General features: G+C 45.6%; 1 protein-coding gene across 14 annotated transcripts in view; it reads left to right on the top strand.

Annotated features, from left to right (window-relative positions):
* Positions 1-11,549: 11,549 nt before the first annotated feature.
* The window catches only part of LOC143018276 (uncharacterized), a 178,972-nt gene continuing 175,234 nt past the window's right edge, over positions 11,550-15,287 (top strand). For 12 of the 14 annotated variants that reach the window (XM_076173575.1, XM_076173571.1, XM_076173570.1 and 9 more), the window contains exon 1: positions 11,550-11,986. The gene's annotated coding sequence lies outside the window, so the exon portion shown is untranslated. The remainder of the gene's footprint in view (positions 11,987-15,287) is intronic. The other 2 variants (XM_076173580.1, XM_076173579.1) reach the window with 1 other exon arrangement.

Raw genomic sequence — 15,287 nt, 5'->3', positions numbered from 1 at the left:
AAATCTATAACTTTTGAGTTGGGAAATCATTTCATGATTATCTCTCGCCTAATTGAAATTTTATTACATTTCTTTTTACCTGCTAGATCGAAAGGTTATTGGGCATTAGCGTAATTACACGCTGGGCTGCGTCGTTAGGCTTGACCTGTGTGTGTGTGTGTGTGTGTGTGTGTGTGTGTGTGTGTGTGTGTGTGTGTGTGTGTTTGTGTAATTGTGTGGCTGGGTGTGGGGAGGGGTTGGGTTAGGTTCAATTAGATCTTGAAATATCAGAGGTCATTCTGAACACGACCCACCCATTCCCATTCCTCTTCCTCCTCCTCCTCGACAAATCGCCGAAGCACGTCAAGGCCGAAGAGTCGACCCAGCCTGAATAAAATCGACCGCCGCCGCCGCAGGGCGTCATCGTGACCCAGAACGCCGTAACTACATCCCAGCTGCCGCCAGACGATTGCATTCAGTTGAAGGACGACCCCTCCGTAACGTAACGTAACGGCGAAGACAGACGTTACACTATTTTGCTTTGATGGGACTGGGAGGTGAAAGGCAGAAGTTTCATCGAACTCCATCAAGTCTCTTTTACTGGCCCTATCCCCCCTCCTCCTCTTCTTCCTCTTCTCCTTCCTCCTCCTCTTCTTCCTCTTCTCCCTCTTTTCCTTCCTCCTCTTCTTTCTTTTTGTGGTATTGACTGCTTGTTTTATGCTGCCGATATTTTAGGGTCTTTGTGACACCCCTACGGAACGGAGTCACTCAGCGTTGCTTACAATTGAAGAAAGGTCTCCACACAAAAGAGAATGTTATCGCTTTTGACTTCTGCTATTCCACCGATCTGCTGCTGTCCCTCCTTAGACCTCTCCTTAAGCTCTGTGGCTCACTTACTCAATGAGATATTGTCTAAAAGGATAGAAGCTCGGTTTATATATATATATATATATATATATATATATATATATGTATATATATGTTTATATATATGTATATATATATATGTTTATATATATGTATATCATTGGTGAAGCGTGGCAGGAGATTCTCTCTGAGACATATTCTGTTAAAAACGACAGCAAAAGAATTATTGATTAGTTTTTTCCGTGAGCTCTCAAGCTTGCGAAAAGTAGATTTTTGGTAGGGGGAAAGGGAGTAAATCAGATTTCCAAAATTCATAGGAAACACAAAAGTTATAATAGACACAAAAGTATAGTACACAATAAACACAATACAAGAAATTAATACAAGAAATACAGCAAAAAACAAAATACAAGCACAACAAAATAGTTATCAAGACGTTTCGCAGATCTTTCTGCATCCTCAGTTGAAGTGAAAAGAAAGGGAAAGGGAGCATATTTTAAATGAAATGGGAAGCACGGGGAGAAGTCCCCAGTTGCAACACGGTGACTTCTCCCCGTGCTTCCCATTTCATTTAAAATATGCTCCCTTTCCCTTTCTTTTCACTTCAACTGAGGATGCAGAAAGATCTGCGAAACGTCTTGATAACTATTTTGTTGTGCTTGTATTTTGTTTTTTGCTGTATTTCTTGTATTAATTTCTTGTATTGTGTTTATTGTGTACTATACTTTTGTGTATTATAACTTTTGTGTTTCCCATGAATTTTGGAAATCTGATTTACTCCCTTTCCCCCTACCAAAAATCTACTTTTCGCAAGCTTGAGAGCTCACGGAAAAACTAATCAATAATTCTTTTGCTGTCGTTTCTAACAGAATATATATGTGTATATATATATATATATATATATAATAGTAATAATGATGATATAAATATAATAATATATTAATGTAATAAGAATATTATAATAATAATAATAATAATAATCATTCTCTATTTTCTATTCGTGTCCCATTGACTTCTGGCACTGGACGGTTCTTAAAACCTCAGATCCTGATCTCCGTCGAGCACTGAAGGACCAGACGTGGTCCCACTTTTTGGGATCTGCTGGGTTCGGCTTGGCTTTCCTTGGCTCATAAGTTGAAGGACTTCGGAGACCGCGTGGAGAGTGGGTGGGTGGCTTGTTTTTTTTTTTTTTTTGGGGGGGGGAAGCATCAATGACAACGCTAATATTTTCCCAAATCTCTGATTCTCTTCTCCTTTGTAAAGGTAGCCTTCACTACTCCAACACGTCAGGGATGAAGGGAGGCAGGAACCAACCTCTTGGCAGGATTTGTGGGAATTAGATATATGTGGGAATAAACGAAAAGTCTTATTAACTCTGGACATCAGTCAGGAAGTGCTCATGGACCCTTTCGCAAGAGCATCTGGAAAAGAAGAAGAAGAAGAAGAAGAAGAAGAGAACTTCAGTTGTCGTTCTCGGTTCAGGGTCTCGGAGGCACTACCATCGCCCTCCCGCGTTGCATTGCAGACACTTCCTTCCCTCTGGAGGAGGCGCAGACGCTTCCTTCTGGAGGAGGATGGGCGTCTTCGTTTTCCCCCGTCTCAGGGGAAGAGCAACCCGAGGGTATTGGTGGCAGAAGGGATCTTGTCCTCCTTTGTTCCTCCTGCCACGGAAGTGGAAAGGCAACAACGACAGTTTCTGTCAGTCTTATTACTACCGTCACAATCTCCACTGCTACCGGCACTGTTCCTACCAGTGACAGTGATTTTTTAATACAGTTTCTATAGACACTGCTGTTGTGATAACATCTGCGTTAGTAGCTGTTGCTATCACTGTGTAGCAAGGTCTAAATATACAGGTCAGACCGTTTGAATTATTGTGCGCAGCTTCTGACGTCATTAGGCTGGGTCCGTATTCTCTTTGTTTGACCTTATATCCTTAGATCTTGCTGTGTAGTTCCCCTGGTGTCGCTCTCGAGCTTTAGGAACCCCCTCCTCTTCCCCCTCCTCCCCTTCTCCCCCTCCTCCCTTTCTCTCCTCCTCCCCTTCCTCCCCCTCCTCCTCCCCCTTCTCTCTCTCCTCCCTTTCTCCCCTTCTCCCTCTCCTCCTCTTCTCTCCTTCTCCCCCGCCTCCATTCTTCCCCCTCTTCCCCCTCCTCACCCTTCTCCCCCCTCCTCACCCCTTCTCCCCCAGGCCTCTTCGAAAGATTCGTCTCAGCATTGGCACCGTATCCACGCTGGGTTACTCAGACCGAAGAACGACTCCGAATTACAGTTTTACCATAGAGTAAGTCACGCGTTTCTTATTCAAAAATACTTTAGGTAAAATAGTACCATGTGCATTTATTTCCACCGAATTTTTTTTTTCTTCTTCTTCCTCCAATATCCTGCAATTTTTTCCCCTCCAGTTTCCTGCAAAAACTGTTTTAGATATGGACACCAGTACTCCTTATTTTTGGGGGAAATTATTTCGTCTCCCCATAGATCTGGCATACTTCGCTGTTCGTGCATTATTGCAACTTTGTGGAAGTTACCGCACTGATGGCGAACACGACGAAGACCTTATCACTTCTAGTTCCGAAGACGAAGTCGGAGAGAACGTTCGGACACGTCGGAAATAGCCCACCAGTCGCTGTTTCCTAATTCCCACACTTTCGTTGCCATGATATATATTTCTTATCGCCCTGGTGACTGATCTTTTACATTATTCTGTCCTTGAAAACATTCTTGTCGACATTGAATGTGGAAGAATATCATAAACGTGTGTAGTTTTGTCTGCGAGGAAAATCAGGGGTATTCTTAAAAAAAATCTTTCCTTATATATTATATAAATCCTTTGAAGGGAAAGATTTATATAAGGATTTTTTTAAGAATACCAGAAAAAAATTCTTTCCTTATATAAATCTTTCCCTTCCAAGGATTTATATAAGGATTTTTTAAGAATACCACCGTAAGAATCTTACGATGGTATTCTTAAAAAAATCTTTCCTATATAAATCTTTCCCTTCCAAGGATTTATATAAGATCTATATAAGGAAGATTTTTTAAGAATACCACTGATAGTTGTGTATTGACTGGAGTTGATCTCAATCAGTCATGGAGTAGAAATTGATCGCCCATGGCGTAGAAAGGGGGGGAGGGGGCTGTGGAGTGGGGGGAGGGGGGGGCTTGATTGCCCGAGATCTGCGAATGAGAGTCACCAGGAAATCTGTCACAAGTAATAATTGCAGCAATTACATTTAACAATTTAGCAACAACAGTGATTAAACGATGAGTGATATTAGTAGCAATTACTCTTTATTGTTGTATTATCATTTGGTAAATGGCATCAGTGATAACAGTGATTATTATGAGAAGAGGCGTGCGATAGTTTTAATGTGAGTTGTTGCAGTGGTATTGGTGACGGTAATGTTAATTATTCGAAGGACGATAACTGCGGTGATTTTCTTGTTGCCAGAGCGTGACGGTGGGGCAATTGCCCCGTCTGTGCCAATTCGTCCTCATCTTTGCCCTCCTTTGTCTCCTTTGCCCCTCTTTGCCCTCTTTGCCCCTCTTTGCCCCTCTTTGCCCATTTTGCCCCCTTTGGTCCCCTTTGTCCTCTTTTGCCATCTTTGCCCAACATTCCTCTCGCCGTCGGGTCGATATCCGGTTTCCGGCAGAATCCACCAGAGAGCGTGAGTGGAGGAGGAGGAGGAGGAGGAAAGGAGGTTATGGAGTGAATAGAATCAAATGGATCGAGGTATGGAGGCAACTTCCATTTCGCTCATGGAGTTCCAACGCCAAGAGACGGCCCCCCCCCCCTGCAGTAAGAGCAGGGAAGTAGGGAACTCGCCTCACTCGCCCCGACCCGGGTGACGTCACATCGCCCGCATTGACGCAACGATGATAGGTAGCGTGGGTGGTAACGAAAATACACATGACTGACGGAAGAGCCGAAGGATTTGTTGTTTTGATTGTGTGTTCAATTTGGCGAGCCAAGAGGAGGAGGAGGAGGAGGAGGGGATACGAGGAAGGGATACGAGGAAGAGAGAGACAATCACGCAAGCACGCGCGTGTATTCACGACGTGCGCGCGAGAATAAAGTCGCACACAAACAAACAAACGGATGCACGCACACACATGCACACACGGGGAACAGGAAGGCAGGGAGAGAGCGAATGCTAACAGCCAGATTTAGGAAAAAATATGTGTATAATTGTGTGTATGTTTGTGTGTGTGTGTGCGCGCGTGCGTGTGTATGTGTGTGTGTAAGTTTATAGCCTTGTCTTATACAGTATGTACGTATTATATATATATATATATATATATATATATATATATATATATATATATATATATATATATATATATATATATATATATATATATATATATATATATATATATATATTTGTAGCAGCCCTAAGCTTTTTTCTTATTCCACTTCCGTATGATGAAACGCACACAAATGAATGGATGGATGGATGAATGAATGTCATAGGCAACTGTGTTATGGAGCAAATAAAGTGTTAGATTTTGAACATTTGTTTTGACCCTCCTCCTCTTCCTCCACTTCCTCTTCCTCTTCCTCTTCCTCCTGTGCTGTGTCTCTTCAAGCCTCTGAGAAGTAACTAATTTGTGAACATCACCGTCGCCATCTGATGTATTGTTGTACTATGTGATTATGGCAATGGGACCCTTTCCTATGCGTTTCAAATACTGTAACTTCCCTGTCCCTTTCTCACGGGGTGGCACCTCTATTTTTCTATTCAGCTTGCCGCCGGGTGATTTAATTCCTCCAACATGGCACCCTTTCACTAAAGAGGGGGTGAAGCCTGTCCCCTACAAAAAAAAAAAAAAAAAAAGAAAAAAAAAATGGTGTATCCTCAAGGTGCGTATGTTGTAGTATACGTGTGGGGTTGTGGTCTTGTACACGATTGTCATGCATTGTACTTGTGAGTAGATTGGGAAATACATGCTTTCCCTCCTTTTGTATATATATACTATGAAGTTTATATATATATATATCAATTTTTTTTAAATATTGTATTGATTTACGTTTACATGTGGCCACTTTATGAAGGAACCAGGCAGTCGTGTACGGTGCCCGCAAAGCCAAGCTACATACAAAAAACGACGCAGTTTCTAGTACGTTTTGTTGTAGTGTCTTAATCTATCAAATCAGTGGACTATTTTCCCCTTGTAATATAATTTTACTCGCCACCCGCATACACGCAACATGTTAACCCAGGAAACCACATTCAATAAAACTTGACTAAAGAAGAACAACACAGACTCTCCCCTTTGCCCCCCAGTTGAAGGAGGTAAAAGAGCAAAAATCTCCCCTTCACCCCCCCACCCCCCGTTGTGGGTATTTTTACTCCCAGGGTGAAAAACCCGATTGGGCGGCCTTGCCGACGGCATGTAAGAGCGACCACGTGCTTGTGCGTGTGATTGCATGCGGCGGGTGGAGGGACAAAGACTCTGCCTCCGGTGGCATGGGAGAAACGCCCCAGTTTCACTTTTACCTGACGGAGGTATCGTGGGAGAGGTCTTCGGGGCCGGGGGTGAGGGAGGGTGGTCTTGCAAGCAGACCTCTCTTCCCCCCCCCGGGGGGGGATCCAGTGGAGGGAATTCGTGGGTAATCATGTGTAAAAGGGTGCGGCCGTGGGACTTTGGGTTCACACAGACATACACACACACACACACACACACACACACACACACACACACACACACACACACACACACACACACACACACACACACACACTACGAGACACAAAGACGGGACACCACGATAGTAACTCCCCTTCCTGTAAGGTACAACTAGGTAAAACACACACACACACACACACACACACACACACACACACACACACACACACTCTCTCTCTCACTCAGATACACACACACACACACACACACACACACACACACACACACACACACTCTCTCTCTCTCTCTCTCTCTCTCTCTCTCTCTCTCTCTCTCTCTCAGATACACACACAGATACACACACACACACACACACACACACACACACACACACACACACACACATGCTCATTTGCACAAGCATCTTTGTGTAGTACTATTATTCCCATTATTTTCGTATCTGCTAGGCATATATGTGCATCCATGCGCTTGGTATGCTTCATTCATGCGAGTAGGCATATTTGGTACACGCATGCTTGTGTGTGTATCTGTGTGTATGTTTACATATGTACACTATTCCTATGTATGTTTGTATATGTACATAAGAATGAAGGAGACTGCAAGAGACCATAAGGTCTACACTAGGCAGTTCCATGCCCATGACCACCTGTCATTCCCCATCCATAAAGTTGTCTAACCGTTTCTTAAAACAACCCATAGTTTCAGCGCTCATTACATGGTGTGTGTGTGTGATTCACCATGGTCTTTGATCACGTGTTAGACTCGTGATCGACAGCCATTTCCCTCCCGGAAGAGAGCTCAGAGCTCGTATATGACTGATCTATGGGTAATATTGTGACCTTACACGCACACACTCACACCAAAACTACCCGCCCACGAGAGTTGGAGTAACAACCCGCAGCACAGCGATACTGAAATTATTTCAGCCGTGGGCGGGATTCGAACCCGGACTGTCGTAATGGCGGCCGGGAACTCTACCACTGTGTGTGTATTTACATAGTTGTATCTTCAGGGAAGGGTGACCTGTCTTTTGTATTTCGCAGTGTGTGTGTGTGTGTGTGTGTGCGTGCGCGTCTGTGCTTGAGTGCTTGCGTGCGTGTTGATGTGTATAAAGGTGCGGAAGTTGTTTTGGGTCCAGTTAGTACATGTTGTCCTCCTCTTGGGTGGACGTGGGTGGGGCCGATGCCGGCTACCCACTAATTTGCTGGTACGGTTAGGTGAGGTGGTGGGTGGGGGATGGGAGAGGGAGGGGGGAAGAGGGGGGCTAGATAATCCTAGCCCCCCCTCCCCTCCCCTCCCCTCCCCTCGAGTCCCCCACGTCAGCCCTTCCCCCCCTCCTACACCCGTTCACCCTCTTCCAATTGCATCAACTCCCACACCGCGTCAATCTTTCACCCTCCCTCTTGAGTCTACTCTCTGTTTCCTCCTCCTTGTCCTCCTCCTTCTTCTCTTCCCTTTCTTCCTCCTCCCCGTCCTCCGCCTCCTTTGGAAGAGGCAGTTCAGGAGGCAAGAGGCGCCCGTGCCACGATCTTCTTAGTTTGCAAAGAGGAACCTTGCATCTTTTACCTGCCCCAACAGTTCCTGTCAACCAAGGTCTAAACAAGATCAGGCCTGTTCGCTTCGTAAAGGGACAAAAGTGAAAACACGAAGCGACGTCTTGAGGAGGAGGAGGAGCAGCAGCAGCAGCAGCAGCAGCAGCAGCCGACTGCCTCGACGTCTGTCTTCTTTGAGGTGCCGTCTGCGCGCCTCCTGAGGGCAGAGGCGTCATGCTGCCCTTCCTTCCGTGGTAGACTGACTGCTTTGATTCTGTTCAGAGGCTCGCTTGTAGCCGGTTGATGGGATGAGGGCGAAGAGGAGGGCGTGGAGGAGGAGGAGAAAAGTTGGGGGTGGGTGTTCTTTGACGTTCCGCATCGCGTTTATGGTTCCCGTTGGGCCGAAGAAGAGGCGCTGTAATTTTAGGATGAAAGGCGGTACACACACACAAACTCTCTCTCTCTCTCTCTCTCTCTCTCTCTCTCTCTCTCTCTCTCTCTCTCTCTCACACACACACACACACACACACACACACACACACACACACACACACCTCTTTCCAACGGATGACCTTCGACCTTATCGTCACTGATAAGGTCCTGAACACCCGGTCACAAGAAACTGATACTGCAATTGATTATCACAAGGGAAAGATCGACGCTATCACATACGAACAACAATGCCTTGCACATCATGCACTTAAAATAGACGAGTTCTAAGATTTAAACTAATTGTATATTGCCAGTGTATCTCTGTATCACTGTTAACTTGATAAACCGTTTATTATTATTATTGTTGTTGTTGTTATTGTTATTGTTATTACACAAACACACACACTAACACACACTCTCACTCACACTGTGCACCGTTTGTTTCACTTCGTCATGGTTGTTTTCTAACACTTGGCGGGTACTATGCGATAGAGGTCGACCTTCGGGCTTTGTGATGCCACGTGCTGCTGTGAATATAACACTGATCAGAGCGACCTGGATCAACTCACGTAGGAATTTATCCACCTGATCCAGGGCTGACTTTCCCGGGGTGTGGAAGAATATGTGGATCAAGCATTGGATTCCACAGTCACCTCCGCTGGCATTAGTGTCAAAGAACTCGGCATCACCAGCCAGCATCATTCATCTCTTCAAACTTCACCGGAGCACTTTGGTCAAAGATCACTGACGGACTGCTATAAGCAAGCTCGTAGGAAGTAGAATGTGGGATTTCATTGCTAAAGCCACTTTCTGTCACCGAACTCCACCCCCCCCCCCCAATCCACTTTGTCAGCGTGAAGGAAATGCGCCAGTTTCCTCCCCCTTCGAGGCGATCAGGTCTTGGAGACAAAAGAGGAACGACAATCTAAGCCTTGGCTCGCTTGGCCAGCTGGTAAGCGTTGTTGTGGAAACAAGACGCTAGATGAAAAACCTGCATCACACCACAAGAGAAGACAGTGTGAACAAGTACTTCCCACTCCCAGAATTGGAGACGACGACGACGACGACGACGACGACGACGACAACAACGAAAACGACGACGACAACAATATCCAGATGGAATTCGAGTTCAAGCGGAGGAAGGGTGGTAGCCTGTGCCTAATGGGATAACAGTTTTCGAAACCACGGGTAACTTGTTTGCCCAGTACACGAGAGAACGGAGAAGGAAAAAATAGTTTACTGAAGGTCTTTGAGGAATAAAAAGAAAAACTGTTCCATGGTCCTTTCGATTTTTTATTATCATTATTATTTTTTATTTTTTATTATTATTTTTTTTCTCTCTACCCCAGAGAATGGAATCTTAGACTTGTCTGTTGAGCAGTAGCGCTGACGGCCATGCCATATGACGTCACTGATCATTAATGATTACGTCACTTTTATTAAAGGCACCGTATACCAACAGAAGTCCAGTTACTGATGGACTCAAGATATATATTTCATAAAAAAAAAAACTCGATCGCAAAGATTGTTGAAAAACCAGACCTGCCGACTTCAGAGTCGGATCATGTAGAAGATGAATATATGTGCGTGTGTTGTGTATGTATTCACCTTGGTCTTTTCACCTTGGTCTTTTGGATCACGTGTTGGACTCGTGACCGACAGCTATTTCCCTCCCGGAAGAGAGCACAGAGATCGTATGACCTATCTATGGGTAATGCTATGACCTTACACGCACACACACACCCAACTCCCCGCCCACGAGAGTTGGAGTAACGACTCGAAGCGCAGCGATACTGTAATAATTTCAGCCCTGGGCAGGATTCGAACCAGGTACCGCCGTCACCTCCGTGCTGACAGTCTGAGACTCTACCAACCGCGCCACCGAGTCGTGATTGGTCATGTGTGTGTGTGTGTGTGTGTGTGTGTGTGTGTGTGTGTGTGTGTGCGTGTGTGTGACATCCAAATTTGGACGAAAGCAGGCCAGCAGGAAGATACAGTCAAAATATACTGAGGACAGCGAGGTAAATGCATCCTGGTACTGTATGTATGTGTCTAACTCACATGCAAACACACACACACACACACACACACACACACACACACACACACACACACACACACACACACGACTGGATAGCGCAGTTGGTAGAGTCCCTGGCCGCCACTACGGCGGTCCGGGTTCGAATCGTGCCCAGTGCTGAAATAATTTCAGTATCGCTACGCTGCGAGTCGTTACTTCAACTCGTGGGCGGGTAGTTGGGGATGTGTGGGTGTAAGGTCACAGCATTACTCCTAGATTGGTCATATGTGAGCTCTGAGCTCTCTTTCTGAAGGGAAATAGCTGTCAATCACGAGTCCAACAACGTGATGCAAGACCATGGTGAATCACACACACACACACACACACACACACACACACACACACACACACACACACACACACACACACACACACACACACACACACACAACAACAACAAAAGTCATACAAATATTTCTCCAGCTTAAACGCAGGAAAAATACCGGAGGTATTTTCCATGGGTGCCACATAATGTGCACATGTGTGTGTGTGTGTGTGTGTGTGTGTGTGTGTGTGTGTGTGTGTGTGTGTGAACACAACACTGAATGGGTCCCAGTGAATAGATATACATTTTTATCAACCACAATTCACTTTAATTCTAAGCCATCAACATCGAGGGACTCGAGGAGGCCAACATGCAGAAATTGAAACGTGGTATAGCCAAGGACTCGAACACACACACACACACACACATATATATATATATATATATATATATATATATATATATATATATATATATATATATTTATTTATACAGTATAGTCTATGTGCAGCAGTCAGTCACCATTCATCCCCTTCCTTTGTACCGTCCTGTCCATCTCCGTCTTTGTCTCACCGGGAGTGTGAGAGGGAGGGAGGAGCAGGAGGGAGTTAGGGGGGGTTGGGTTGTCGGAAGGGGAGTTGGGGGAGGGGAGCGGAGAGGGGGAGTGGGAGCGGGGAGGAGGGGAGGGGAGGGGAGGAGGGGGGGGGCTAACGTTGACGCAAGACCAGAGGCCAAGCTACCTTCACTCGCGCACTTAACGTCGTCGCGAGCACTGTGCGCGTGGTTGGTCGAGCTGGCGTGTGGTGTTCCGTGGTGTGCCTTTTCCTTCTCCTTTACTTCCCGGACTGTCAGTGCCTCCGAGCGACCCTAGTTCTCGGACTGTTACGTTCTTACCGCAGTGCTAAAGGGGACAGCTTCTTACAGTGTAGCTTCTAACGCGTGACTGGACACTTTGAGAGTGTTACCTGCCCGTTCCTTCGCAGAACGGAGAATCGAGATACAGTGGTGGCTTGTTCTCGTCGCCTCGAGAACACACGTTCACTTCGTGAAGAACACGCGGAGGTCGTGTTATCCAAAGCTGTGAGAACTCACAACTAGCGTGTTCTCTCGCTCACTGCTGTGTGTGATGCAGGTGAACTCGGAACTCGGCTGAGCACGCTATTCCACTCGGATCGAGGTAAGTGTGGTTGAACCAGGGCGTTCTGGTGGTATATACGGGCGCATGCATATATCTTTATATATATATATATATATATATATATATATATATATATATATATATATATATATATATATAGATATACATACATATACATATACATTTACTGTACCACGTTTCAATTTCTGCATGTTGGCCTCCTCGAGTTTCTCGGTGTTGATGGCTTAGAATTAAAGTGAATTGTGGTTGATAAATGTAAATCTGTTCACTGGGACCCATTCAGTGTTGTACACACACACACACACACACACACACACATATATATATATATATATTATATATATATATATATATATATATATATATATATATATATATATATATATGTGTGTGTGTGTTAAGACATCCTGATAGGTTGTAAAAGGAGTAGAGGGAAACACACAAGTAGAACAGGAGTTTATTCCTGTTCTACTTGTGTGTTTCCCTCTACTCCTCTTACAATATATATATGTATGTATATAGTGTGTGTGTGTGTGTATGTGTCTGTTTTATATTACAGCTAGAACCACAGTAAAGAGAGTAGCTTGCATTGCATATAATAAGTATGCTCCGGTCAACTGAGAAGATTACCATTCATTCACGATGATTGCATTTCCATTTGGAGAACAAGACAAAAAAGGAATAACAGATGTATATGGCCAGGTGTGCCAGCAGTTCGTGTGTGTGCTTGCGCGTGTGTGTCTGTGTGTGTGCGTGTGCGTGTATGTGGTAGTGAGAGTGAACAAGACTCAGCAGACACCTTCAGCGCCGCTCTCACCCAGTTTGACCCAGTTTCCTGTCGATTTTCTTCAGTTAAGGGGGCGGACTCGAACCCTGAAAGTTGCTGTCGGTTTTCATCATAACAAAGGGCAACCAGTTACCTTCAGTGCCCTGCCCCCTGGGCCGAATAGAATCGCGTGGCGACATCAAGAACTAAGTTTACAGAGAACGACCGCGTCTCGACAGGCGACCTCGACTCCAAAAGGAAAATTTTGATCTTTTTTTTTCTTCGAGTGAACGGTTGTAATAAACCGCGGTTGTGATAAGAAGTTGGACTGTGGGAAGGAGGTTTTAGTCGCGATAAGAGGTGATGAGTCTGATAGGAGGCGGAGATTGTGATAGGACGTTGAGAGAGATTGATGGGTCGGAGAGAGAGAGACAGAGAGCGAGCGAGAGAAAGAGAGAGAACGAGGGAGAGAGATTGTGAGATAAAGAAAGAGAGAGAGAAAGAGAGAGCGAGAGAGGTAGCGAGAGTGTGAGAGAAAGAAAGAGAGAGAGTGAGGGAGAGAGAGCGAGAGAGAGAGAGAGAGGTAGAGAGAGAGCAGATTGTCCCCTATCCAAGTACTCATGTGGTTCAGGTTTGCTGCCAAGTGTGATGACGTGGTTGAGTGTGAAAATAGGAGGTGAAGTGTGTGTGTGTGTCTGTGTGTGTGTGTGTGTGTGTGTGTGTGTGTGTGTGCGCGTGCGTGCGCGCGGGTGTGTGTCGGACACCACTGAAGTGTGATGCGGATGCTTGTGGGTGGTGGAGGGGGAGGGGGAGGGGGAGATGGTGACCTTTCGCTTTTGTGTTCTGAATGCCAATTTCTTGTGACAAATACTTAAACGTTGTATGTGTGTGTGTGTGTGTGTGTGTGAGCGAATGTGTACAATTGTGTGTTCCTGTGTATACTGTACATGGGTGCGAAAGTGTATGCGTTCGTGTCTGTGCATTTTTTTTTTTTTTTTTTTTTTTTTTTCCGTGAGAGTGAGAGTGCATGTATTGAACGATATGGAACTACCTGACTCGCTGGTTGCCCGCTGGGTACCACAATTATGTTCAAATTTTACACAGACTTGTTCCTCCCCAGCTTTGCACCGTTGCAATACAGGCAAATACGCACACAGGTGCACACACACGTATACATACACGTATACACATACGTACAGACAAATGCGCACACAAACGCACACGCACGCACGCTTAAACACACAAAGGCGAGCTGTGAATAGACACGTATCCGCACTCAAATGCTCCCTAGGGACTTGGCACCCGAGGGGAAGGGCGGGAGACGGGAGGGTATGCAAGGGGTGTTGTTATGCATAGACTAGGTAGTAGGGGAGTGGAAGGGGTAGAGAGGGTGATTTGCATGGAATGAGGAAGGGTGTAGGGTGAGGAATGGGGGAGGGGAGGGGAGGGGAGGGGAGATTATTATTATTATTATTATTATTATTATTATTATTTTTTTTTTTTTTTTTTTTTTTTTTTGACTATAGGAAAAGGAGGTGGAGGAGAATGGCTGAGACGTGGGTAAAGTGGAGATAGACCTTGAAGGTGGGATGAAGGGAGTGGAAGACATCAGCGACGACTAGGGAGTGGAGAATAGGAAGAAGAGGGATGCCTAGTGGCCAAAGAGGGCGGGACCTTTAAAAGGCGAAGGAGTGGGAGTTGGGGGGGGGGGGGAGCTTCGGCAGGGAGTGGCTTCAGTGATGCAATCGTGAGCGTGGGGGTGGGAGTGGGAGTGGGAGAGCGTATACTGTGAATGTATGCATGGGAGTCAGGGTTTCTTCATGTTTATATGCACGTGTTTAAGTCTACATGTGCAAATGAGCGCCATGTTATGTTTACATGCGCGTTATTGTATGTACGTGTTCTGTCTGTGTCTTAAGTGTGTGTGTGTGTGTATGTTTGTTTGCGTACATGTGTATGTGTGATTGTTTCTTGTGTGCGTGTAAGACGGGTGTAAGGAGACTGTGAGTGTGTGTGTGTGTGTGTATTTACCTAGTTGTATTTTAAGGGAAGGGGAGCTACGCTCGTGGTGTCCCGCCTTTGTATCTCACAGTGAGTTTGCTCTTAAATTCGTGAATGGTTTTTGCACACACTATTGTTTCGTCCAGTTTGAGTGTGTGTGTATGTGTGTGTGTGTGTGTGTGTGTCTGTGTTCCTTTATGTGAAATTGCCGGCTACTGCCCCTTTTTGCATCCTCAAATGGTGATTTGCAGAATTCACTCATAGCCTAGGCGCGCACTGTCCCCGGAGTCAAATTACTCCATGTGTCTCTGGCTCCATTCAGAAACACACACACGCGCGCACACACACACACACACACACACACACACACACACACACACACACACACACACACACACAGTGGCGCAGTTGGTAGAACGATGAACTACTAGCATGGTGGTGCGCGTAGTGCTTGGTTCGAATCCTGCCCAGGGCCGAAATTATTTCGGTACAGCTGCGCTTCGGGTCGTTACTCTGACTCTCGTGGGCGGGGAGTTGGGTGTGTGTGTGTGT

The sequence above is a fragment of the Oratosquilla oratoria genome, chromosome 34 (genome assembly GCF_046742065.1).
Source record: "Oratosquilla oratoria isolate Oo_2021 chromosome 34, ASM4674206v1, whole genome shotgun sequence".
In the NCBI taxonomy this organism is placed as follows: domain Eukaryota; kingdom Metazoa; phylum Arthropoda; class Malacostraca; order Stomatopoda; family Squillidae; genus Oratosquilla; species Oratosquilla oratoria.
This window is presented reverse-complemented; position numbering and strand designations above follow the sequence as displayed.